Raw genomic sequence first — 24,826 nt, 5'->3', positions numbered from 1 at the left:
AGGACAGGAAAGCCCCAACCTCCACTAGAAAATTCACAAAAGAGATGCATAACACAGAAATTCTATGGGAATGACACGTAAAGATCTTTCTTCACAAAGAAAGATTACTCCAGTTCATCTTCTGTATACTATTCTATAACTATGCCACGTGTTTGCCACAGGTTTTGCATCAGGTAACCATCTAAACATATACATATTCAGTACGCACAACAGTATTACGCTTATGAAATTTTATTATCATTATTTCAATAATAGCAGTCATTATTCTTCTGTAGAATCATTAATACACACTTGTTTTCATTATGACAATTTTATTGCTTTCAGCTATGTTTTATCTTTGTCAGTTGTATAGCAATCTTGAATTAGATCTGAATCTAATGATTAATTACATAGCAACTGAATGAAGAAGTTATTGTGGATTGGAACAATCCTAAATCTGAAATGTGGAATGTTCACGAGATCTCTGTAGCAGGAAAACTACTTTGGGCTGAGGTCCTTTATGAAGTAGCTAGCAGATATTCCTGAAAGGGATCTTTGAAGGCAAGTACTGTTAGCTTTTAAGTCTGAATCCAAAGGCCTAGTGAGCAATGAAGGTTTCCCCTTATTGCTTAAAAATTCAGGGGTAATAAAATAATTGAGATTAACCACCACTACCCCAAAGAAATTAGGCATTAGACAACACTTGAGAATTCTCCCTGCGTTTAAGCTCCATTTATTTACTTACCTGGGAATAAGCCTTCTTGAACTCAATAGGATTTTGCTTTTGAACAGACATACATAGGATTGCACTGTCAATTTTAGCTAAGGAACAATATTCTAAGGAGACTTTTTAAATATTATTTTTCTTCCTTACTATATAGAATCAAATGCTCATTTTTAGAATTTGAAGATCGGTGAACTATTAATAAATAAAGTATGTGTAAACAAGTTTTTCCTGCTTATAAAGTTCTAGCTGTGTATTTTTTGTTACTTTGGGGGAATATCTAGGGAGATAGAAACACTATGGAAAGCAGCTATTTAAGACAATTGTCATCTATCAGAAATGAAATCAGATTTCCCTGATTTCCCACAAGATGTGTTGGACTGCAAATACTGGATTATTTAGCCAGCATGATGGGAATCCTGCTACGAACTGCAGGGATTACATTCCAACATACCTGGAGGGCAAAAAAACAACAACAACCTTAGGCCAAAATGCATAGTTGCTGGAAATGTCAAAATAAACAATGCTTTTTCCATACATACTAAAATTTCCTATTATTAATAAAACAAATTTAAATGTTTTGATGTTTAATTAGGAATTATTCTTTACATCTGCTTCTGTTGACAAGTTTGGATAACTCTTACTACAGTAGAATTTTCTACAGAAACTGTTGGAAGCCATCTAATTCCTAGTAAGAGAAAATAGATTCAAAAAATCTGCAATATGGACAAGTTATATAATTATATAATTGCAGAGTTCATGTAACAGAATTTAGCTGTGCAAGATGTGGCAATAGCAAGCTTTCCATAGCTTTATATATTCCTTTAGCATAGGGTTAGGGTTAGGGTTAGGGTTAACCCTTCCATCAAGGGCTACTAGCACTGTCCTGAGATCTACCTATAGGAATAAATAAATATCTGGAACCTTACTATGATGCTAACTGAGATATCAATAAGAAGGAACCACTCAAAATTATTGTATTATATATTATAAATTATACACTTATCAGAACTATGCAGATGGACATAATTATGCATGCATTTTACATACATATAAAATGCATACATAGCTATATATGTCCACCTGCACAGTTCTGATAAGTGTATAATTTATATAATATATAATATCATATATGGTTTATACATGAGTCTCAGGTGGCCAAGGGTTTCTGAAATATGCAGCCAGAGAAAAAGGATGAAGTTCCAGGAAGGTAAAAACATCACAACCAAAGAACATTTGGGCAGTGGACAAATGTAAGGTTGTGAAAACCTTGTATTATATTAGCTAGTGTAAATAATGATCCAGAACCATGTGACAAGTAAAATGAATACAGGCGCTGAACAAGCCTTCTTTCTTTTCCCCAATTTCACTTCTGTTTCAGAGGTAAGAGAAATGAAGATTCTGAGGTGCCATTTCATTTCATTTTTGTTGTATTCATGCTTATGTTTCTAATTTCAATTGTTCCTATTACCACCCAGAAGAGATTTATAAATATTGTAAAAGAAAGAAGTTGATTATTGATTATGTGCCATCAAGTCAGTGTCAACTCTTGGTGACCACATAGATAAATCTTTCCATGAAAAATAATATAAATAAATTCATAAATAGTATTCAGTTCTGTAGCCAGCCAGCACTCTCCACCCCACCCCACCCCCACAATCTCCTTGAAGCTATTTAAAGAGTTCACATAATACCTTCAGAAGATTCCCCCCATCCCGTACACATACAGGCTTCTAAGTGTAGTCACAACTGTGACTACATGTGCAAACTATAGTCACATATCCTGGTAAAGGTCCAAATTTTCCTTAAAGGGAAAATTGTCTTCTCTTCCATCGTTCATTGATGTCATTGTTTGACATCAAATTCCTTTCCAAAACAATGCACAGAAAGGATTTGTTTAGGTACTGTGTAATATATATAGGCAACCACAGGAAGGAGCATGATGTGACATATGTATTTGTTGTGAAAGCAGATTCTCACACTGATAAAGAAGCTAGTAGATGTTGTGTAAGCAATGTCCCACCTCCTTCACAGAGACAAGCTTTCTCTCCTGCACTGAAAGTGTGGAAGAAAGCAAGTAAGAAGCTAACTCCTTTGAGTTGTCTCTATATAAGGTGCACATTGAAAGCAAAAGAAGTCCTCAGAATCCTTGTGCTGTCATTTCAGTCTTACCACAGCTCAGAGAGACTTGTTCCTTGACTGAGTGTTTTCAGCCCTGATTGCTGGGAAAGGGTTCTGAGACTAGTATCAGATATTATGATGCAGTTATATACATTGGCCCAGTCCTGTTGGCCTTTAGAAAGGCCTTAAAAAGGTGGCTGTTCTCCCAAGTGTTGGAACACGGAGGAGCACTTTCCCATTGGGAGAGGGTCCGAATGTAAGCCAAGTCATCTATGATTGATTAGTTAGAGTTCATTAGAGTTGGGTGGCTAATAAAGTTAAATAAATAAATTATTATTATTATTATTATTATTTAACAAACACTCTCTTCCAACAACCTAAGAGACAGCTTTATACATGGACTTCCCCAGTTGGACAACACCGAAATCAGATTGACTACATCCTTTGCAGCCAAAGGTGGCGGACATCTATATAGTCAGTAAAAACAAGACCTGGAGCTGACTGTAGTTCAGATCATGGACTTCTTCTTGCACAATTTAGGATCAGACTAAAGAGATTAGGGAAGACCCACAGATCAGCTAGATATGAGCTCACTAATATTCCTAAGGAATATGCAGTGGAGGTGAAGAATAGATTTAAGGGACTGGACTTAGTAGATAGGGTCCCGGAAGAACTATGGACAAGTTTGCAACATTGTTCAGGAGGCGGCAACAAAATACATCCCAAAGAAAGAGAAAACCAAGAAGGCAAAATGGCTGTCTGCTGAGAGACTAGAAGTAGCCCAAGAAAGAAGGAAAGCAAAAGGCAACAGTGATAGGGGGAGATATGCCCAATTAAATGCAAACTTCTAGAGGTTAGCCAGAAGAGATAACGAATTATTTTTAAACAAGCAATGTGCGGAAGTGGAAGAAGACAATAGAATAGGAAGGACAAGAGACCTCTTCCAGAAAATTAGAAACATCGGAGGTAAATTCCAGGCCAAAATGGGTCTGATCAAAAACAAAGATGGCAAGGACCTAACAGAAGAAGAAGAGATCAAGAAAAGGTGGCAAGAATATACAGAAGACCTGTATAGGAAGGATAACAATATTGGGGATAGCTTTGATGGTGTGGTCAGTGAGCTAGAGCCAGACATCCTGAAGAGTGAGGTTGAATGGGCCTTAAGAAGCACTGCTAACAACAAGGCAGCAGGAGACGACAGCATCCCAGCTGAACTGTTCAAAATCTTGCAAGATGATGCTGTCAAGGTAATGCATGCTATATGCCAGCAAATTTGGAAAACACAAGAATGGCCATCAGATCGAAAAAAAATCAACTTATATCCCCACACCAAAAAAGGGAAACACTAAAGAATGTTCAAACTATCGAACAGTGGCACTCATCTCACATGCCAGGAAGGTAATGCTCAAAATCCTGCAAGGTAGACTTCAGCAATTCATGGAGCGAGAATTGCCAGATGTACAAGCTGGGTTTAGAAAAGGCAGAGGAACTAGGGCCCAAATTGCCAATATCCGCCGGATAATGGAAAAAGCCAGGGAGTTTCAGAAAAACACCTATTTCTGTTTTATTGACTATTCTAAAGCCTTTGACTGTGTGGACCGTAACAAATTGTGGCAAGTTCTTAGAGGTATGGGGATACCAAGTCATCTTGTATGCCTCCTGAAGAATTTGTATGACGACCAAGTAGCAACAGTAAGAACAGACCACGGAACAACGGACTGGTTTAAGATTGGGAAAGGAGTACAGCAGGGCTGTATACTCTCACCCTACCTATTCAACTTGTATGCAGAACACATCATGCGACATGCTGGGCTTGAGGAATCCAAGGCTGGAGTTAATATCGCTGGAGGAAACATTAACAATCTCTGATATGCAGATGATACCACTTTGATGGCTGAAAGCGAAGAGGAACTGAGGAGCCTTATGATGAAGGTGAAAGAAGAAAGTGCAAAAGCTGGCTTGCAGCTAAACCTCAAAAAAGCCAAGATTATGGCAACCAGCTTGATTGATAACTGGCAAATAGAGGGAGAAAATATAGAAGCAGTGAAAGACTTTGTATTTCTAGGTGCGAAGATTACTGCAGATGCTGACTGCAGTCAGGAAGTCAGAAGACACTTAATCCTTGGGAGAAGAGCAATGACAAATCTTGATAAAATAGTTAAGAGCAGAGACATCACACTGACAACAAAGGTCCGCATAGTTAAAGCAATGGTGTTCCCTGTAGTAACATATGGCTGCGAGAGCTGGACCATAAGGAAGGCTGAGAGAAGGAAGATAGATGCTTTTGAACTGTGGTGTTGGAGGAAAATTCTGAGAGTGCCTTGGACTGCAGGAAGATCAAACCAGTTCATCCTCCAGGAAATCAAGCCAGACTGCTCACTTGAGGGAATGATATTAAAGGCAAAACTGAAATACTTTGGCCACGTAATGAGAAGACAGGACACCCTGGAGAAGATGCTGATGCTAGGGAGAGTGGAAGGCAACAGGAAGAGGGGCCGACCAAGGGCAAGGAGGATGGATGATATTCTAGAGGTGACGGACTCGTCCCTGGGGGAGCTGGGGGTGTTGACAACCGACAGGAAGCTCTGGCGTGGGCTGGTCCATGAAGTCACGAAGAGTTGGAAGTGACTAAACAAGTAAACAACAAATTATTATTATTAATTACTGATCGTTGTTTTTGCCTTGGTTGTTTCTTGTAAGCCCCCCATCCTCGAGCTGCATTGTTTGAGTTGGGCAGGCACGTACATTTTTAAATAAATAAATAACACACCTACATAAATAAATAAATAAGATAATGATCATCGTAATGTTATTTTGATACCACTGTGGCTTGTCACAAAAATTTATGGAAGAGGGTAAAATAATTACTTTGCATTAGAATCAGTTTTCTATGCTACCACTGGCTCAGTTCTATATTAGGTCTGACATAGAGCATCAAAACTGTTGGGGGCATCCCACAGAGCTGCTCTAAAAGTTGCTTCCCAATTAAAGGAGTGAAATTATTAAATACCTAAGTGTTGTTTTTAACTTATCTATTAGTTATTTTTAAATGGAATTGAATCTATGCCACTCAGTGGCCAAAGAAGGCTCCATGGCCTGAAAAGGACTGTACACCCTTATTCTACACCTTGAAAGTAGAGATCATGTGTTATTTTTCAGGATGAACATTTATACCACTTTGCAACAATCAGTCCCCCAGGTATTTAGCATCCTTTTCCTTCTTTGTTCTGTCTCTCCTTTACGTTCCTCTGTTTAGAACCACTGTAAAAGGCACAGGATACCTATCAGAGGGGGAAACACTGTTGGCAGCCCAATTTTGCACATGATGATTGTTCCTCAGTCTTGTGACAAGAGAACATCAAAAGTATGGAGGTATAAAATCCCCTGTTAGTGCTGGAAAGTCAGTATTTTCAGTGGCCAACCCAAACTGACTGATGCTTTATGTCTCACTGATTTAGTATAATAGATAAATCTTGACTGTGTTAGCAGTGTGGATGTTGATTAGCCATAAGAAGAGATGTAACTAATGAATTCATTTCCTTGGGACATTCAAGAATTCATTGGTGCATACTAAATTTGGGACGGACAGAAGACCTCTTTTTGGAGAGACTGTTCCATATTTGTGGAAGACATTGTACAAAAAGGGAATAAGCTACTGCCTTACAAAGGTTTGATTTTTAGTGCTGCTAATAATCTCCAGCTACGTATCTTGGTGGTACAGGCTCAAGCATGGAGTGTGACACCAGATACTTGCTAGAACATGTGCAGAAGTACTTTTATCTCTCCTGTTTTAGAAGTTTGTTGTCAAGTAGAGAAGGGATTCGTTTCACATATCAAAAACAGATGTGGGCTAAGAGTAAAGTTTGAGGTTTAAATTCCTCCTTCCTCCCTCCATTTGACATGCACCTCCAATAAAAAAATCAGGGTGAAGCATTTCAAGCAATATCCAATTTTGTGTTGCTGTTTAATATCCGAGACTCTCGTCTGCAGACACCCAAATGGAATGCTAATCATTCCTTCCACCCCAGTGAAAAAAATTGTCCAAGCCAACAGAAGGGAAAAGGCAGCCGGCAAGAGAGCAACAATGCTGAGCTTTCAGCAGGGAAGGCAACTATAAAACGTTTCCTGCAGCAAATGTTTTCAAGCATCAGCTGATCCTTTCCTAGTTCCTACTTGACACCAATTAATCTCTCTTCTTCAGCTTATTATCCCCTGTGGCCTTGCTTGATACTCTTTCCCTTTATGTTTCCACTGGAGGTGGAGGGCAGGGAAACCACTGGGTGATTCAACTGTACTTTTTAAGTCCCTCTTTGGGGCTTAATCATCTAGCATTTCCTCTCTCTCTCACCACCCCATGGCTTTTATAATTGGCCATCCCCTATTTCTACAGCATCATTCTTTTCTTGTCTACAGATCTGAAATCAAAGACAGTCTGTGCTGACAGAGTGGGCGGGATGCTACCCTATCACTGCCTGTCACTTGGGCCAGCAGCCAATTCTTCCTCCCTGCGCTGATGCCTGAAAATAATATTGCAAACAAACTGAGCTACAGCAGCCTTGTATGCTGGTGGCCATCTTGGATGTAGAGACAATTACAAGGGTTGAAAATCAACAGGGCCTCCTCAATCCAAGTTTTTTTTTTTTTTAACAAGAGAAGGATTGATGCCCACTCTGTTCATTCTCTAATGCCTTCTCATTTCTTACTTTTTTTCCTTTAATAATCCAGAGCGCAGGGTACATGAGATTCCTTATTTCCTATTTTCTTCCTCCCTTCCTCATATGTAGGGTTGGGGTTTTTGTTTTTGGGGGGTTGTGTCTTTTAATCAGTGTTGACTCCTGGCGACTGCCTGGACAAGTCCCTGCAGTTTTCTTGGCAAGGTTTTTCAGAAGTAGCTTGCCCTTGCCTGCTTCCTAGGGCTGAAAGAGAGTGACTGCCCCAAGGTCCCCCAGCTGGCTTTGTAGCTAAGGCAGGACTGGAACTCACAGTCTCCCAGTTTCTAGCCTGGTGCCTTAACCACTATATCAAACTGGCTCTCCATATGTAGGTAACCACCCCAAAACCTAAGTTTCCTGGGCAGTCCACATCAAAACTGTAACAATAAAAACTGCTAACAATACTAAAGTACTAAAATTTGTTACACAAGTAAATAAAGTTGAAAAGTCTAGCATACACAAACCAACTGATTTAAAAGCTCTGGCTCAGGGAATAAAATGGAGTTCATTTGGCATAAACAAGACACTAAAGATAGAGCCTGGCAAGCATCTTTGAAAAAGCTATCTGTCACCAGAGGTATCATCTAGGCAATGCGGTTTGCTTTGCACAAACTAGTTGAGATGTCACTGCATTCCTTTGATGGTCTGAGCTTATAGAACTAAAATAAAAGCAAAATCACTTATATTTTCTTTATTTCCTATATCTCATTGTTTGTGTTGTATTGCATTTGGATGGGAGAATTATACAGTGGAGGCAAGGGCAAGGCAAAACTGTTCATAAAAATGGGAATAAATAATATGCATGTCAACAGCAATGCAAATATTGGCAATATAGTATTCTCCTCCTCCTCCTCTCAATTATTATCCTATCAATCCTCTCTGGACACCTTGACACACATCAGGGAGCTGGGAGTTGCTTATTTGGCTGTAGATTAAGGTGGAGTTACCTGGATTTTGTTTCTCCCTCTCAGTAACTGAAATGGCTCCAAGACAGCAGTATTGAGCAGACCACTCATGTTCAAAACCCAGAGTAGAATTTTGTTTTAAAATTTCCTGCTGCAGCCAGCATTGGCCCACCCTATTGGAGCATTCAAGGAGAAATTATATTTTTGTCCTACATTTACAGTTTCAGGGGACTGAAACTAGAAAGTGTTGCTTTTCTGTGGCAGAACAGCCTCATGACTGAGATCAGCCTGGACCTCGTCTTGCTGGCTTTTTTGAAAATGTTAAAGGTTGGATTATTTTGGAAGGCCTTTTCTTAAATTTAGACTTGATGCCATTGTGTCCTTTTTTTTTTCCTTCCCTTATTTTTATAATTTGATTTTTATGGGATTTTTCTTGGGTTTTTTACATTCTTACTGTCATGAGTGGGGTTGTAACCTGACTGCGCTTATTTTAATTTTTGTTAAATACTGTAAGCCCCGGAGAGTTGCTTTGATTGTGGCAGGGCAGAAGTTTGCTGAATAGTTAAATAAACAAGCAATATCAGCAAAGTTTACCTCAGAAAGAATGGAAGAGTTCATTGGTGCTGTCAAAGTAAAGTGGGCTCCAAGCAGGATGTTCACTGCCTCCACCCACACGTCCAACTGCCCGTTATCCTCTTCCCAGCTTTCTTTTCCATCCTGGCATTCTCTTTCCCCACCCCCTCCATATACTTGGAAACCTCCAAACAAGTAACCTTTTTGCCCTCCCAATCTTCTTACAATAGTTTAAAAGATACCCAAGATGGATTTGGATTATTTTAACTATTTGCAGCTTGATTTGGACATGACGACTCTTTGAACAGATCACAGAGATTTATGGAGTAAGTGGATAAGACACTTTATGGAGAGCCAGTTTGGTGTAGTGATAAAGGTAATGGGCTAGAAACTGGGAGACCAGGAGTTCTAGTCCCTCCTTAGGCACAAAGCCTGCTGGGTGACCTTGAGCCAGCCACTCCCTCTCAGCCCTAGGAAGGAGGCAATGGCAAACCACTTCTGAAAAACCTTACCAAGAAAACTTCAGGGACTAGTCCAGGCAGTATCTGAGAATCAAACACAATTGAATGGATTAAAAAAAAAAGACACTTTATACTTCTATGAGTCCCCAGCTCACAGGAAACATTTTTTTTTTTTTGGTGGAGCACAGAGAACTCTCATCAGGCCTTGCTTGTTATCATTTCAAACCTGCCAATAACAAAGACTTCAGCTTACAGAGAATTGCCCTTCTGGCCAGTAACTGATTCCCTTGTCCCATTTGTTCAGATCCCAACAAACCCACACCTAAGCAATTATCTCTACTACCTCTTCACAAAAAGTAAATACATTGCTAGGGTTCTTCCTCCCCTAAGTTCCACATTTTTCCATAAATACTGTATATATTTGTGAACATTTGTCCATGGTTTTGCAAAAAAAAAAATCCCAGAGGCAGGTAGAAGAGAGGTTGTGCAAAGGGGAAATTGATAATTTTAAAATATAAACAAATGCATTGACAATTCTCAAAGCCTTCCCCAATATGATAGCAGAATTCATACCCCTCCAAATTCTTGCAGCCAGCAGTTTGGGGAGCCAGTGGTTCTCAGATGGTGGTCTGGCTTCTAGGCCACCAAGCACTGTGCCTAAAGTCTGTTGATTTGTGGGAACAACAGGAGAAAGAAACAGTGAGTTTATAACACCACAAATATTTTATTTTAATTTTATTTTAATTATTTTTCAAATTTCTATTACCGTCCATCTCTCCCAAAAGGGGGACTCTGGGCAGTTTACAATAAAATCAAAAATTAAAGCATATAAATTACAATATACCAACCAATAAATGAAGATAAAATAGATATAACATCCAAGAGGCAAAGATCTTATTTGTTGGGGAGAGATCTATGATACTAGCCACCCCAAGAAGAAATGGTGCCCCTCCCACCCCAGGTGAGGTGGCAGAACCAGGTTTTCAAGTTCTTCACGAAGGCTGGAAGCGAAGGAGCCTGCCTCACCTCTGGGGGAAGAATGTTCCAGAGGGTGGGTGGCAAAAGTCATTTGTACCATTTAACTGGCAGTGGGCAATCCACTGTTCTGTATGGCTTCATTCTTGTCTGCAATGAAAATTCTTACCTAGTAAAGCCCTGTCTGTGAGAATCCTGCCAAGTCCAGCTGAGAGACTAAGCTAAGCCATGAAGTGTTAGGAGATCCATGATGAACTGCTGAATCTGGGTCAGGGGAACCAGAGAAGGAGATGAAACAAGCATAGAATCTTGTAATGGTATGTGGGAATGACCTTGGGAGACTGAGCCTAGGGACGCTGCCTAGAGAATGGCCAGATAAGAGACAGTATAGCCCACAGCTGGATAGTGGGTGGGGCCAGAGTTTCAGAAGAGACCCTCCCTAATTTCTCAGGGTGTAAAGGAGACAGACTTGCAAGATTCTGTTAATGTAGCCTTAGAATAAAGTAGAATTAGCTCATCTGGTTCTGTTTCCTTTGTGGTCTACCTGGTAAGGTTGGCAAATCTCTATCAATGGGGGAGAGGTCCTGTTGTCCCAGTGCCAGGACTGTATTGTCATCTGGAAGAAGCCTTGTTGTACCCACTACTGTTTGAAATCAGCATCCCTATTGTTTTCTGCATGCAGTTTCTCTACCCATCCATCACACATACTTGATCTTTCTACCTACCAACACCACACAGTATCTTGGTCCACCTACCGTGCATGTGCTCAGCCACAACTCCCCCAACTTTTCCACAAGTTCCCCACACAATTAAAAAAAAAAAACTACTTAAATTAGGAAAAATTGTAGATAAAAATAGATTTGGAATTTTAATTGATTAAAAAAGTAAAAAACAGAAACAAAACTGAAATAGACCAGAAGACTGAACTACCAACACAAATAATATGCACGCTGATCTTCCCATCCCTAAACACCAATTTATTATCAGTTGTATTCTATAATGTCAGGCTTCTCCAAAAACTATAAAAATGTGCAAGTGCAGTGCTTTCTGATAAAAATGGTCCTAGCTACACAACTCTATTGAGATAGTACTAATTTTAAAACTAATTTTAGCCTGTAGTGTACTAAATACTCCATTACAGTTCCTAGCAAGTAAACAGGAATTCAGTAAGAGTCAAGACAGCTAGAAGATAAAAATAAAACTGACAGCATGTTTCTCAGCACAGTATGATCCTTGGTTCTTCCCAGCTTCCCATTTAGAAAGACAGATTTTCATCACATACTATCAATTAAGTGTTGTGTAAATCATCCTGTCTCTCATTTTTTAGGTGATGGTTGTACTACTACCTTTACATTTACTGATGTCTCTACTCATTTGATGCTTCTCTAATTGCAAAAATACTCAGTGCATTTGATGCTTTATTGATTTAAAAAATCCTTGAGGTGAGGTTTTCCAGTCACTGTTCTCCACAACCAGTTTCTGATACAAATTGCAGATTAAGTACGAGGGTGTGTTCAGGTTAGCTCCAAACTAGGTTCTAGCTTTTATTAGGTGCAAACGAGGACTAAAAGAAAAAAGGAATGTCCTATTGGCAACTGTTGCAATGGAGAAACAATCTGAAAGAAAAAGGAAAGATTAAAACATTCCCATACAATGTAGTCCCACTATGTATTATTCAATATGCAAAAGGAAGCTGCAGAGAAAGGCTACCTCCCATAAAACATGTTGTAACATGTGGGGCTACCATATATCCAAATATTCCTGGATATTCGGTTTTCAGTGCAATCTCTCCTTGTCGGAGCAGCAAGGGAAATTTTCCCAAACGCACATAACCAGAGCAGCCAAAGCATCACATGGTATACATAACACTCATGCGTAATGTGGGCAGTCTCCCAAAATATGGTCTCTGGGATAGGTGCCTCACTCTAGTGTCTCCTGATAGGTGCAAAAAGGGGAAAGGGAGTGGCTAGCACTCATATAATTAGAGGCACTCCTGGCCACAAGCCAATGGAAGACATGTTCCAGGAGCCGGGTGGTTAAGGGCAGCTATGTTTTTTTCCTTTGATTGAAAGATTTGCTCATGATCGAGCAATTGAGACTGTTTTATGTGGCAGACACTTTTGATGTACAATACTGGTTTAGTGACAGGCTGTTGATTTCATGCAGCAAACCCTGGTTTAGAACTGTGAGTTCATACCAGACTGCACAACTTACAGGGACTTTTGATGTTTTACACCAATTCCCAGTTTAGTGGCAGAGACTTTTGGTTTCATACATTGAAGAGTTTTAATTCACAGAGGCTTTGATTTCATAGAGCAAAAATCAGTTTATATGTGGCAGAGACTTTTAATTGCAAAGCTCAGCTTCCGCTTGAATTATTTCTGATGGAAACAGCCCAGAGAACCATAACTGATTTAATAATCCATTCATAATTACATTCTGGTAGAGGAGCATGTAAAAATAATAAATAAATAAATGTTCTATGTAAACAACCTGCTCTGCAAAGTGTCTCCTTTTTCGACAGCTGAACTGTGGGAACTCTAGTAACATGGAGCTTGACCTTTAGCAGATGGATCAATGAAGAGGACTGCTGTTTTTCAAGGATACAAAGTCAATCCTCTAAATTATAGAGGTAGGAATTAAATCGAAAGCATTTTCTGGCTGGAAGAGCAAGCCCTCATTCCTGGACCTGAATCTGTTCCCTCACTCTGTTGGAAAACAAAGTCCTTATTTGCAAGTAAACTGTACAGAGAGGCTGAGAAGCAAGGGGGAAAGTCTGCATTTGACCCACAGCCAAATCGGCACACGCAAACATTTTAGGGCAGCAGCTGATGTTTTGTTCCACTCCACTGCCAATGTGAACACAAGCAGCAGCCTCGGAGAAGCTGCTTTTTCATACTCTTTCTTTTCCGACTGAATCTCTGGTATCTTTCCAACTGGGTTTTTCCACACCTTTTGTGTCTGGGACTCAAATAAACAAAGAGTGAATGAAGAGGACTGGTTCTTTTCTTTTTCTTTTTTTCCCCCCTGAGCAAGAATAAACTTTAAGCCTCATCTATTAGCGGGATTCTACTCATGTTTTCTGATCGTGTTTTCTAGTACCATAGGACTCCAAGTGTTCATTCCTTGTATTTCTCTGCTTCTTTGCTTTCAAGATGTTTTACTGTTCTTTGTTTTTGTCTTGCTCTTTTGTCCTTTCATCTTCTCTATCAAAAACATGCTTCTGTGAGTTGTCTTCGGCTTCCTTAAGAGACACATGTTGCCAACAACATGCACAAAACCAGGAACAATTTCAGATTAAGGCTGAGCTTGAATCCACATTCTAGCATTCTAACTGGTTTTCGTGATTGATAATTCAGTGCAATAGCTTTTCCCAATTCGTTCCATTCAGGCTTAAAGAAGGTCTTCCCCAAAGTTAGCAAGATTAATTATTATCCTTTCACTTGCTCTTACTCAGTATAAAGAGTTTGGTCAACAAAACACTTAACCAAAAGTATTTACTTAAAGATTAACTCATCTATTGTTGGAGATGCTTTCATGAAGTAACCAGGGTATCTTACTCTTTCAAATGTAATGACTTCTATGTCATTAGAAAAATAATGATACTATGCATGCAGTTCTTATTGTTGTAGAATCAATTCATCCCTTTCAAATAATCAGTTCAAAAGTATTTCTTATGAAACAGACCTCAAGGAGTGGCTGCTATGTAACCAGCATGTAAGGACTGGCACCAGAGAAACCCAGATCCTATGCCATTTCTATAAGTGAGGTAGATTGGCAGAGAAGGGCAAATCAGCCCTGTGTTGATGTTTCATTGAGAGGGAACAGTGACAACCTCTCTGAGTCACTTCACTGTGGTAAAGTAAAGTGATATCCATGAAGGGAAGCACATCATCACGGCAGATGGCCCACTATCCACATGTCTTAATAGATTCTCTGCATAACTAGATGCCAGAGTTGATTGGATCCCCACAATGCAATACACCTGTTGCTTATTCAACTCAGTCTGGTTCCTCCATGCTGTTATCAGTCATCTCAAGATCTGCAGAAAACCTGATTCCAGCAGTGCTGAATCCAATATACAAACCTCCCTTAAGTCGAAGGGTGAGTATTTCTCATTTAAACTTTCCATATTTACCTCTTAAAGATCAGTGTTTGGGGCTTCAGCATTAAATCTCAATATACCATGCCTGAAGCAGTGGCAGAAAATCAATCTTATCAGCATGTGACTGTGATACGGCTTTTAACGGGATAATTATTGTCTATAAAAATATTCCACGTGTCTGCAGGCAAGTCTGTCCATCTATCTTTTGTTGACCTCCATTCCCAGAGTGAACATAAGAGAGGTAGGCCTGAAAAGTTAAAGCATAGGGGAAAATATTATGCTCAGTCCTCTTGGAGTTCTTGTCACACACAAGGAAATGCATCAATTTCACCTCTCATTTATATTTGTTTGCCTAATTCCATCTCAGTTATTTTTAAAAGGGGGGATGATGGTGTATGAGAATTTCTGCATAGCCATCAGCTTCAATTCACACACAAACACCCCTGCAAACTTCAGCATTTTCAGAATGTCCTCCAAATGTCTTTAGCTTTAACATCTTCCCAACAGCACTCAGTATCCTCTGTAAGCTGACCAGCCTTTCTGCCCAGTAGGAAGTGCAAAACTTCAACCAGTAGCCCAGCCCAATTTGCCTCATGTTTATTTCTGCATTGAAGAAAAAACAACCACCACCATGAACTTGGTGAAATACTGACAAGGCACCAGGGTACTTTAAGAGTCCCACCCAGTGGGAAATGGTCAGTTTGATGCAGTGGTTATGGTGCTGGACTAGAAACCAGGGAACTGTGAGTTCTAGTCCTTCCTCAGGCATGAAAGCCAATTAGGTGTCTTTGGGCCAGTCACTGTCTCTCAGACCAACCCACCTCACAGGACTGTTGTTGTTGGGAAATAGGAAATAGAACTGCTGTTGTGCTCAAAGGCACAACACCCCGTCGCCGGTTCTTTTTTAAACCAGACCCAATTAGACTGATCCAGACTCAAGACAGACAAAACAGCACGGGACCCTAGACCCGGTGGTTTCTTTTAGACCACTCTGTAAGGGATGGGGAGGCTTTTTATTTTGTAAATCAAAGGTATTTTATAAAAGTGAGGTGTAAAACCTACAAATATATATGCAAATGCTTCCTATTCCCTCTATACTATTCTCTATTACTTCTATACTATAATTATCTCTATACTCTATATTAGTATTACAATTGTACATCAATGTGTTCTTCTTACAGCGCCTGTTCTGTCTTATTTCCTCTCTCTGGGATTTCTTCTACTTTTTCTCCTCTTTTAATAGCCAGCGTGTAGGGTTCATGCTTTAACTTGCTGGGCCTCTATACTTCCGTTTTTTTCTCTAGACTACATCCTTTAAAGGAACGACGCCTTCTTCTGGCTGCTGTCTTTCTCCGTTCACTGGTGGCTGGGAGCTCCAAAAACACATGTCTTCTCTTCTTCTACACCTGTGTCAAGGTTGCTGCTTTACTGGCAACTCTGCCACACTGATGCTGAAGGAGAGGCTTAAATGGGAGGGAAAGGAAGTAACACTGGTGCCTGCAATTTTCTCAAGCAGCCTGCTCTCCACCACCGCCACACAAAAAAGATATCCATTATATAGTGAGAAGACGGGGATAAGGAGTCAGGGAACCAATTCTGAATATCTTAAATCACTGCAGGCAGAAACGTGAGGAATATGCAGCACAGTTCCTGGTTAGAATCAATACTATATGGTCATGAAAGGCAGAAAGGAATATTTTCATAGCCTGGAAGGAAAAGGAATTATCTCCTGGAAAAAAATACTGATTGTGAGAGTTTGGTGACCTATCCCATAATTCCATATATCCCATACATGCTTCTTATTAATAGAACTGTTGGATGAGGTGTTTGGGCTTGGAGTGAATGGAGTGAAACAATGTGGTCCTGGCACTTTTAGAAGTGGAGGGATTCATTGCTGGGGCAGGGGGGAGGGCTTTGTATGAACCTTTACAGAAGTCAAGCCCAGTTCTGAAGCTTTGTACAGCTTATGATTCATTGCTACTATCTCTTTTTCTCCACAATCAATGTTTAACTAAAGATTGTTTCTTTTATTGTAATATTAGAGTCCCTCACTGGGAAGAAATGGGCAGAGACAAATTAATTAAATAAATGAATGAATAAAAATAATAAATATTAACCAGACAATTATCTTCCCATTCTTTCAATGACTGTTTATTAAACACCAGCCCTGCCATTACATAAAGTGAGGAGTCTTCCTAAGGGAGCAGCCATTGGGCGTCATAAAGATAAAGATGCCTTTGAATCAAGCTTAACTTCTGGTATCATAAAAAGTCAGGAAACCACTATTCATTTAATGTATTGTTTTTTGTTTTTCTCTTTCAGTGAAGGAGAGAGGCACTTTGAGGATTTTCTGACCTTCACTGTCAAAAGAATTAGCTAAACTGGCCAGCCATGGGACAACACACCTTTATTTACTTATTGCTTGCTTGCCTACCTTTATTTGCTGTTTTTCCTCCAGAAATGGCATTTAGGGCAACTAACAATAATAAGACACACACAGAAAATAGAATGAAAGTGTGAAAACAAATAAATCAAAAACATTATGGGGGTAACATTTGCTGTTCTATTTCAGCAAATAGTTCTGGCCCTGTACTTAAGAGTAAAATAAAGTCCCCGATCAGTGTGTAAAATGATTGTAAATAGAGAACTAGGGAGGATGTTGAGGGAATTCATATGAAAAGCAGGAAAAAGAAAACAGTTGAGTTTTGCGTAGAAGAAAAACTTAATTGCAAAGTCATCATGAGGAGTTTGGATATATGGCTGTTCCAGGAAACCTCCATCCCTAAAACTCTATGATACCCCAAATGGATTTCCTCACACTGTGATTTGATCCACTTGATGTCAAGCTTTAAATATACTGCTGTGAAACAAAGTAGTCACTGCCCTTGTGCAGCGGACCATTAGGGGAATAATATGTTTACACACTGGGGAAAAACATTTGCCCTTTAATTTTTGTTTTTCTTTACTCCCTTTTGTTTAAACTCGGAGATCAGCCACTCCTACAAAAACCCTTTCCCACTCCTTCAGCTGAGTGACCACACTCTAAACATAACATAGCACACCATAAACTGTTTGAATTAATCTCCTTAGAAAAACAGTTGCACCCTCCGTGCTATTTTAACCACACACCCTTCTTACATGGGGAAGTTCAAATATGGAAGTATTGGACTAGCTCTGTGACAAATTACTTTGTTTTTAATGAAAAATGGGTACATTGGTGTCCACAGGTGTGGAGTTACCAGGGCTTTTACAGACTCACAGGTGGGTCTGACTTAAACATTAAATGTAACACTTTCCAATTGGGCTACTATTTACAGTTATGGCAAGTTCTTGCAAATCATCACTGATTTATATGACCCACAATATTTCATTTTCTAAAATCCATTAGTACTAACCCCACTATTTTAAACTCCAGGATTAATCAGAAAAAAAGGTAAAGATTCCTTTGAATCAAGCTTGGTTCCTGGGCATTATCCATTACATGGATGCATTTAAGTGATTTTCTCGGCCACAGTCTGAAAATGGTTTCCTATTCGTTACTCAGAACCTGTAGAATTAATTCCAGCCTCTCAATTTGGCCAATAATCAGGGCTAGACTCTATAAATATGATCAGGTGCCTCTTTTTCAGAGAAACACAAGCTTACAAAACCCTTAGAATTTGACTGATTCTGTAGAGATCTGGTGTGGCAGCAGCAGACAAACAACTTTTGGTCAGAATCTTTATATTGTGCCTCCTCTATGGTGAACTGGTTTTATCGTTAAAAAAAAATACAAAAATGAGAAAACATCATTACATCTCCTGGGAGTTCCTATCAAAGGGAACTGAACTTGCTCTGTTTATATGAATACATCAAATAGTATAGTTATATTTAGCATAATCAGCAACATGTTTTCTAGCTTTAATAATGATCTTTGCCAAGCCCTTCATGCTATAAAGAAAGTATGTTAGGCAACACTGTGATTCAAGGTCACACTAGTTTATTTATCATATGCCAGGAGATTCTGTCATTTTAACTGAAAAGATGTCACATTGCTTGAGAGGCGATATGGTTCACATCCAGTCCTAGCACTGGAACCCACTGTGGACCCTGTTGAAGCCAGCCCCCTGCTCTGTCATATGATGGCTATCCCAGTGAAGCAGGGGAGGGATGACGATTTCCTTTAAAATAATTTCCAGCGCTGAGGGTGAATATAGGTGGAATGGTAGTAATTTGTAGTGGGATCTCTTAATTTAGTTTAATAGTTGGAGGGAGGGGGAAACCTAATGGCCTCATAAAGGATATAGGGCTAGGCACGAGGGGAGGAGGAGGCCATGTTCCTGCTTAATTCTTCACCTGTCACAAAAAAATCCCATTAGGGAAACTGTGTAGGCATTTATGGTTTTACCCTCCATGAATCAGGTTTCAGTTGTTCTGTGATCAGTTACATCCAATTCATGAGATTCACTTCTGCTGCCATTATTCCTGCTACAAAGAAGTCATTTGTAGTGGAATATAGAACTCCTGTTATCAGTCATAGTTTTTGTATTCTATTTCTCCTCAATTGTTCCTCCAAGGGGCATAATATGATGGTTTAGTATCACAGCAGTCACACAAGGTAGGTTTGGTGATGAGACAGTAACTTTGCCAGACATTTTCTCCTCCTATTCTTTTTCCTCCAGTAGGATTGGCAAAGTGGTACAGCCTTCTACAACCTGTCCTGGGCCTAACCTAGTGTCTTGAGATACAAATCTTCTTCCATTCAGCCTTAGTGCATGGAATGAAAGGGGGAGCCACCCTGTTGTTTGCTTCAGGTGATTCAATACTTTCAAGTAGACCTCCATCTATATGAAGGTAGAGATTGGCAGAAAAAAAGTGTGGACACACACTTGGATTAAATCTTCTTAAATCCTTTGGATTTATACTTGGATCCTCTCTTCTCTTCAGTCTTCTGTACCACAGTGGGGAAGATGGCTAACTATCACATCCATGAGCTTCATTGAGAGAAAGTGGTCATCCACAATGGGCAGAGTATCTTGTGCTGTTTCCTCCAGGTTCCACAGTTTCTCTTGTATATATATTACATAGTCCATAATGTTCAGTAGGTTCCACTAGCCTTTTTTTAAAGAAACACATAGAGTTATTTGATGGAGAAGGAGAGAAGAAAGTCCTTTATAGAACTGTTCAATTTCTCCCCATCCAAGTCAAAGTCCAGGTTTCAAAGTCCCGGTTCTAATCTTAGAGGAGAGGGGGAATTCAATAGTGATTTATCTCTGGAGAGAAATCCTGACCTCATAAAGTTATAAAAAAGGTATGTTGAAGGGGACCGAACAAATATTTAGGAAGGAGAAACTGAGAATCTGAAAGATTTTAACATTTATATTTATTTGTTTGTTTGTTTATATTTTGAATTTCGTCACTGCCCATCTCACTAAAAGAGTGACTCTGGGTGGTTTTCAACAAAAACTTAACAGATATGATCCCCAACATGTCTAAGATAAAACTGGAGAAGATCTTAGTTTCAGTCCATGTGAGCCCTATAAGGTAGACCAGAATAAAGAAAAAAATCCAGTGCTGTATAGGTCAGGACTCCTTTTATTGTAACGCTTATTATAAGGTAACATTATATTATAACAAAATATTGCAAATCTGAATGTGCTTCCTCCTCCCTCATGTTTACTCAAGTTAGCTTCTTGGCCTGGGATCAGGTCCCTCTTCTCTGACCACTGCCTTGGTGGAGCTCTTCCTCCTGTCCTTCAAGGCCATTCCCTCTTCCCTCCACAGCCCTAACCACCCCCACCCCCAAAAGCACCGGGAAACAAAAAGTGTGCCTTCACGGCATACCTTGCTGGTCCTTTTCCGAGAGGGTATGCTTGGGAAGTACACAACACAACATCCAGAACTAATTGAATACTTCATTTTCTCCCAGCAGGGCTTCTCTTGTGTTCTGGCCAAGGTGTGCATGAAATACCGTACATCACAGTGTGCCTTACGCTCTCTGGCTCTCACAGAAAAATTACTATGGAAGCACTGGGGATGTACAAATAGGTAAGATGGGATTTCAGGAAAATAGGTAAGAACGTTGAATCAGAACTGGAGATTTAAACAGGACTGAAATAAATAACAGTTTCTGGTGTCAACACCTGTAATTATCATTGTATTACATTCTGCATCCCACTTTTCCTCTAGGTGGCATACATAGAGAAGTTCTCACCTCATTGTATCTTTACAACAACTTTGTGAAATTGGTTGGGCTAAAAGATAGTCACCTAGTGAGGTTTCATGCTCAAACTGGGGATAGAACCTGGATCTCCCCAGCCCCAGTCCAACACCTTAATCACTGTGCTACATTGCTAACAGTGTTAAAATTGTTGGACTTAAGCATTAATCATTGTTCCGGGGTTTGCCTCTAGTCTTAAGAATGGCATTATTACACACAGTTTAACATTGTGGAGCAAGTTGCCACAGAAAATTATTGCTGGGATACTGTTATTGCACAGCACAATATTTCTTAGTTATTTATTATTCTACAATATTTACAATAAGGTTAGCTACAAAATATCTTGGGCTACCTCTAGTTTTCAAAGACTATTGCTTGGGCAATATATATATTGCTGGACATGCACTGTTGACCTCTTAATGGCAGACAATCATGTTGTCTGAAGGATGCACTTCCAAGCCATGTCCCTGAAGTGTGTTTGCATAGATTCCTGCTACTGTGATCTGTGTGTAATAGGTGGTCCAGAGCTGGAATGCAAATGGGAAAAGCAGATGTGGGGTGGGTACCTAAACCAGGCAGAATGTATGATAGAGAGGGCCTGGGAAAGAAGCTGTGTAACAACCATGTTAAGATGTTTTAATAAAGAAGTTACCTATTGTAAATAAATTCTTATGTTTTATAATCCATAGCTTTATTCTTTCTTGGACATTTTGCAGCTAGGGGGATTTAGAAGTCCAAGCATTAATGAAAAGGGCTTAAATTTAAAGAGAAATGGGGTAAAAAGACCCCTTGTAAATTAAAACCTTGAGGAAGGACTATTCGTCCCTCTCCCAAAAGAGAGAAACATTTTTTCTCAGGAAGAAGGAAGTTGAAGCCACCAACAAGAATCAGCAGGAAACAAATGCATTTCCATAGGTACAAATAGCCTAGATCAGCCTTCCCCAATTTGTAGCCCTCCTGATTTACTGAGACTAGAATTCCCATAACTGCCAACAGCAGTTATGGCTGGAAACTGTGGCAGTTGTATCCTGGAGGAACGCTTATCTAAATGATTCTGCTCAGTCCAGTCTTTTCTTCAAGAAGTTCAAGGTGGCATTCATAATTCATCTCCAGGATTATCCTCACAACATGGTACATATAGCTAAAAAGAATATGTATGGTCTGGGCCAAAGTCTCAAGAAGCTCCATGAATGTGAAACATCATTTTCTTTATCTGAGTCTTAGAGTCCAATTAGTGTACTACACTGTCTTAAGAAGGCACCTCTACATGAGGATTCTGTACCAGTTTGAAACCAGTTCTGGAATTCTGATTCCATGATATGGGCTTAGTCAATTTATTTCAGCTCAGCTATAAGGTATTTGAAAGCACAATAAAAGCCATCTTAAAAAAAAAAGATGCTGAATACCTATGGAGCTTACACATGGTCCACTTCCCTATTTGCAGGGACTTCTCCCTCACCACACTCCTTCCCAGCTCCTGACTTTGGCACAGCTTGTATGGATTTTTTGTTGCTGTTGTTTGTTTATTCAATCTGCAGTCGCAGACCAAATAATACAAAGATAAAAGGGGAAAGGAATGTATTATGAAACCCAGACAAAAAGAAACCAAAATTCTTACCCAGGAACAAAATACGTTGCTGAGTCAGAATTTGATTTCTGATCATTAATGCAGCATAACAACATCTGGTTACTGTCAAGGATGTAGGGTCAGCCAGAAATAGTTGAATATAGAAAGTATCTGTATATCCTGGGAAGTCTACTAAAAGCAGTACAATATATCTATTTCTGGTATCTCTATAAAAGAGGCAAAATAATAAAACATGACTTAAGGATTCCATTGCATTTGACGCACAAAGGCATCATTGATTGTTATAAGGAACTCTTGAATTTTCCTTCCAGAACTGCAGTAGGCAAGGTGTCACATCAAGATAGAGTGGAGTAAATCATCTACATGTAGATATTGTTATGTGTTTCAGTTAGCTCATTTTCCACAAAGGAGCAGAGCTGCTTAAAAAGAGACGCTGGAATAGGGAAGCAAAATTAGTTTGCCATTCTATGTCCAGTATTTGAGAAGTTAGCATTTTAGCTCCCTGATCACAGGCTAGCATAAAATGGCCTTCTCAAGGTAGTCCTAGTGAATGAAGCTCCTCTTCCATCATCACTGTTCAATATATAATGGAGTGATTGCCCAATGTAAGGGGAATCAGTCCAGCTGGGCAGAACATTTTTTTAAACCAAATGAGAGGAAGGCTTGGCTCATGGTCATCTTTATTTTTAGTGGCACGGCTTCCCTTTGCAAAGCTGCATTCAGGACATTTTGAGGGACCTTAGCAAGTCTTGCAAGGAGTGATGAATCTGTGGCTGTCTGTCTGTTGCTAAACACTGAAATTCCCATCCATGCTGGCCAGGACTCCTAAGAACTGTCGTTCAAGAGCTTCTAGAATGGTGTAGGTTCCTTAGCCCTCCTTAGTCATGAAAGAACTTCCTGGTCCACAAAAGCTGAACTTACTCTTTTTCCATAGCACAGAGTTGTCCAAGGCAGCAAAGCTACGGCCATATGGGAGAAAGAAAGTAACTGGGAAAACAGCAACATACTACACTTAAACTACACTGAACCCTTCATTTTAAAGAATTATTTAAAGCCATTCCACTCAAATGTGGCAGCATATTGCACAGCTGGGATTCAGTAATACTGTGAAAGAAGGCTAAAAACCGACATTGTGGAAGCTATATGAGGGCCATGGGTTGCCCATACATAACTTAGGCTCTAAGGCTTAGGCAAACCACTAGATGTTGTGGATATTACCGTTATCATCAGTAGAGCTATAGTTTCTCTCAATGATTCTTTCAGAAAGAAAGGTTCGTGGTTTTTTTAAAGTTCTAGTGATATCAGCCCTACCCTAGGTATACAAGTTTAAGAAACAGGAGGCACTAGCAATCTTGTAATGTACATTTAGAGTATTATAACAGAATCTTGAAAGCCTGTCAGAGCTGTTCTCTACTCCGACTTATACCTAACAAAATCAAGACCAGCTTGTTTTGAGTATGCTTTCTCCTTTTCCAAGACTTAGATATCTTTTCTGTAACTGGTCTTCATTCTTCTTACATTCTTTATCACAGGTGTCTTGAAAACAGTAAAAAATCATGCATGGTAATGTAGAATATTTATTTGCCCATACATATAAAACGATTTATTTAAAATTATTTTTAAAAAACATTTTTGTTTTTTGCTTTGACATCCCAGTTTCCCTTTGAACACTGCCCATTTTTCAAGGCCCCACCCAACTTTTTATCAGAGCCTATACAAGAATAAACCAATCAGCTCCCTAAAAAGTTTGCCAGCTCTCTGCTGAGAAGAAGGTATTGAACGTTGAAATACAGACCAGATTTCCTCTGAATATATGCAATTTCCCCCTCTTGAACATTGTAAAATAATAAAAAAAAAAAATCAGTTTGTCAGGAAAATACAAAACTTACTTCTGACCTTAGACAACAATACCACTTCTCTTCTAAATGTTTGGCTAGCTATACAGTGGTAATTTTGTACATTGGTAGCAGCATCCCATTTCTACCCATATGAATAACTGAAGGTATCACAGTGCCAATTGTTGTTTCAAACCCAATAACCAGGCAATTGAGTTGGATTATTCTGGTGATGATTCATTTAGAGAGCATTTTTATATTACAGTCTGAAATAACAATCTAATCGAATTATACTGTATGACACAGTGGAAGGGTGGAACATGATCCAGAAAAAAGATGGATTTGTAACAGTGACACTTTGATGGAAATATACATGCATGGTGCTCAGAGCCTTAGAAAACTCGGAAGTAAGGCACATGGACTCATACCAAGTTTAAAAGATGTAGAGTTTATTTTATAGTTCCTTCCTTGCATACAGCCAAAGACAGACTTACCCTTGTGTTTTCAATCTAGATTAAACCCTGGGGTATACTCTCTCTTCTTGGCCTCACAGCACTTGGAAGTGCTGGCCTGCTGCAAGGAGTGATTTCATTTACCACTGTCACAGACAAAGTTCCAGAAATAATCATTTTCCTTTCTTGACATCATT

This window comes from Candoia aspera, chromosome 1, assembly GCF_035149785.1.
Source record: "Candoia aspera isolate rCanAsp1 chromosome 1, rCanAsp1.hap2, whole genome shotgun sequence".
Taxonomy (NCBI): domain Eukaryota; kingdom Metazoa; phylum Chordata; class Lepidosauria; order Squamata; family Boidae; genus Candoia; species Candoia aspera.
This window is presented reverse-complemented; position numbering follows the sequence as displayed.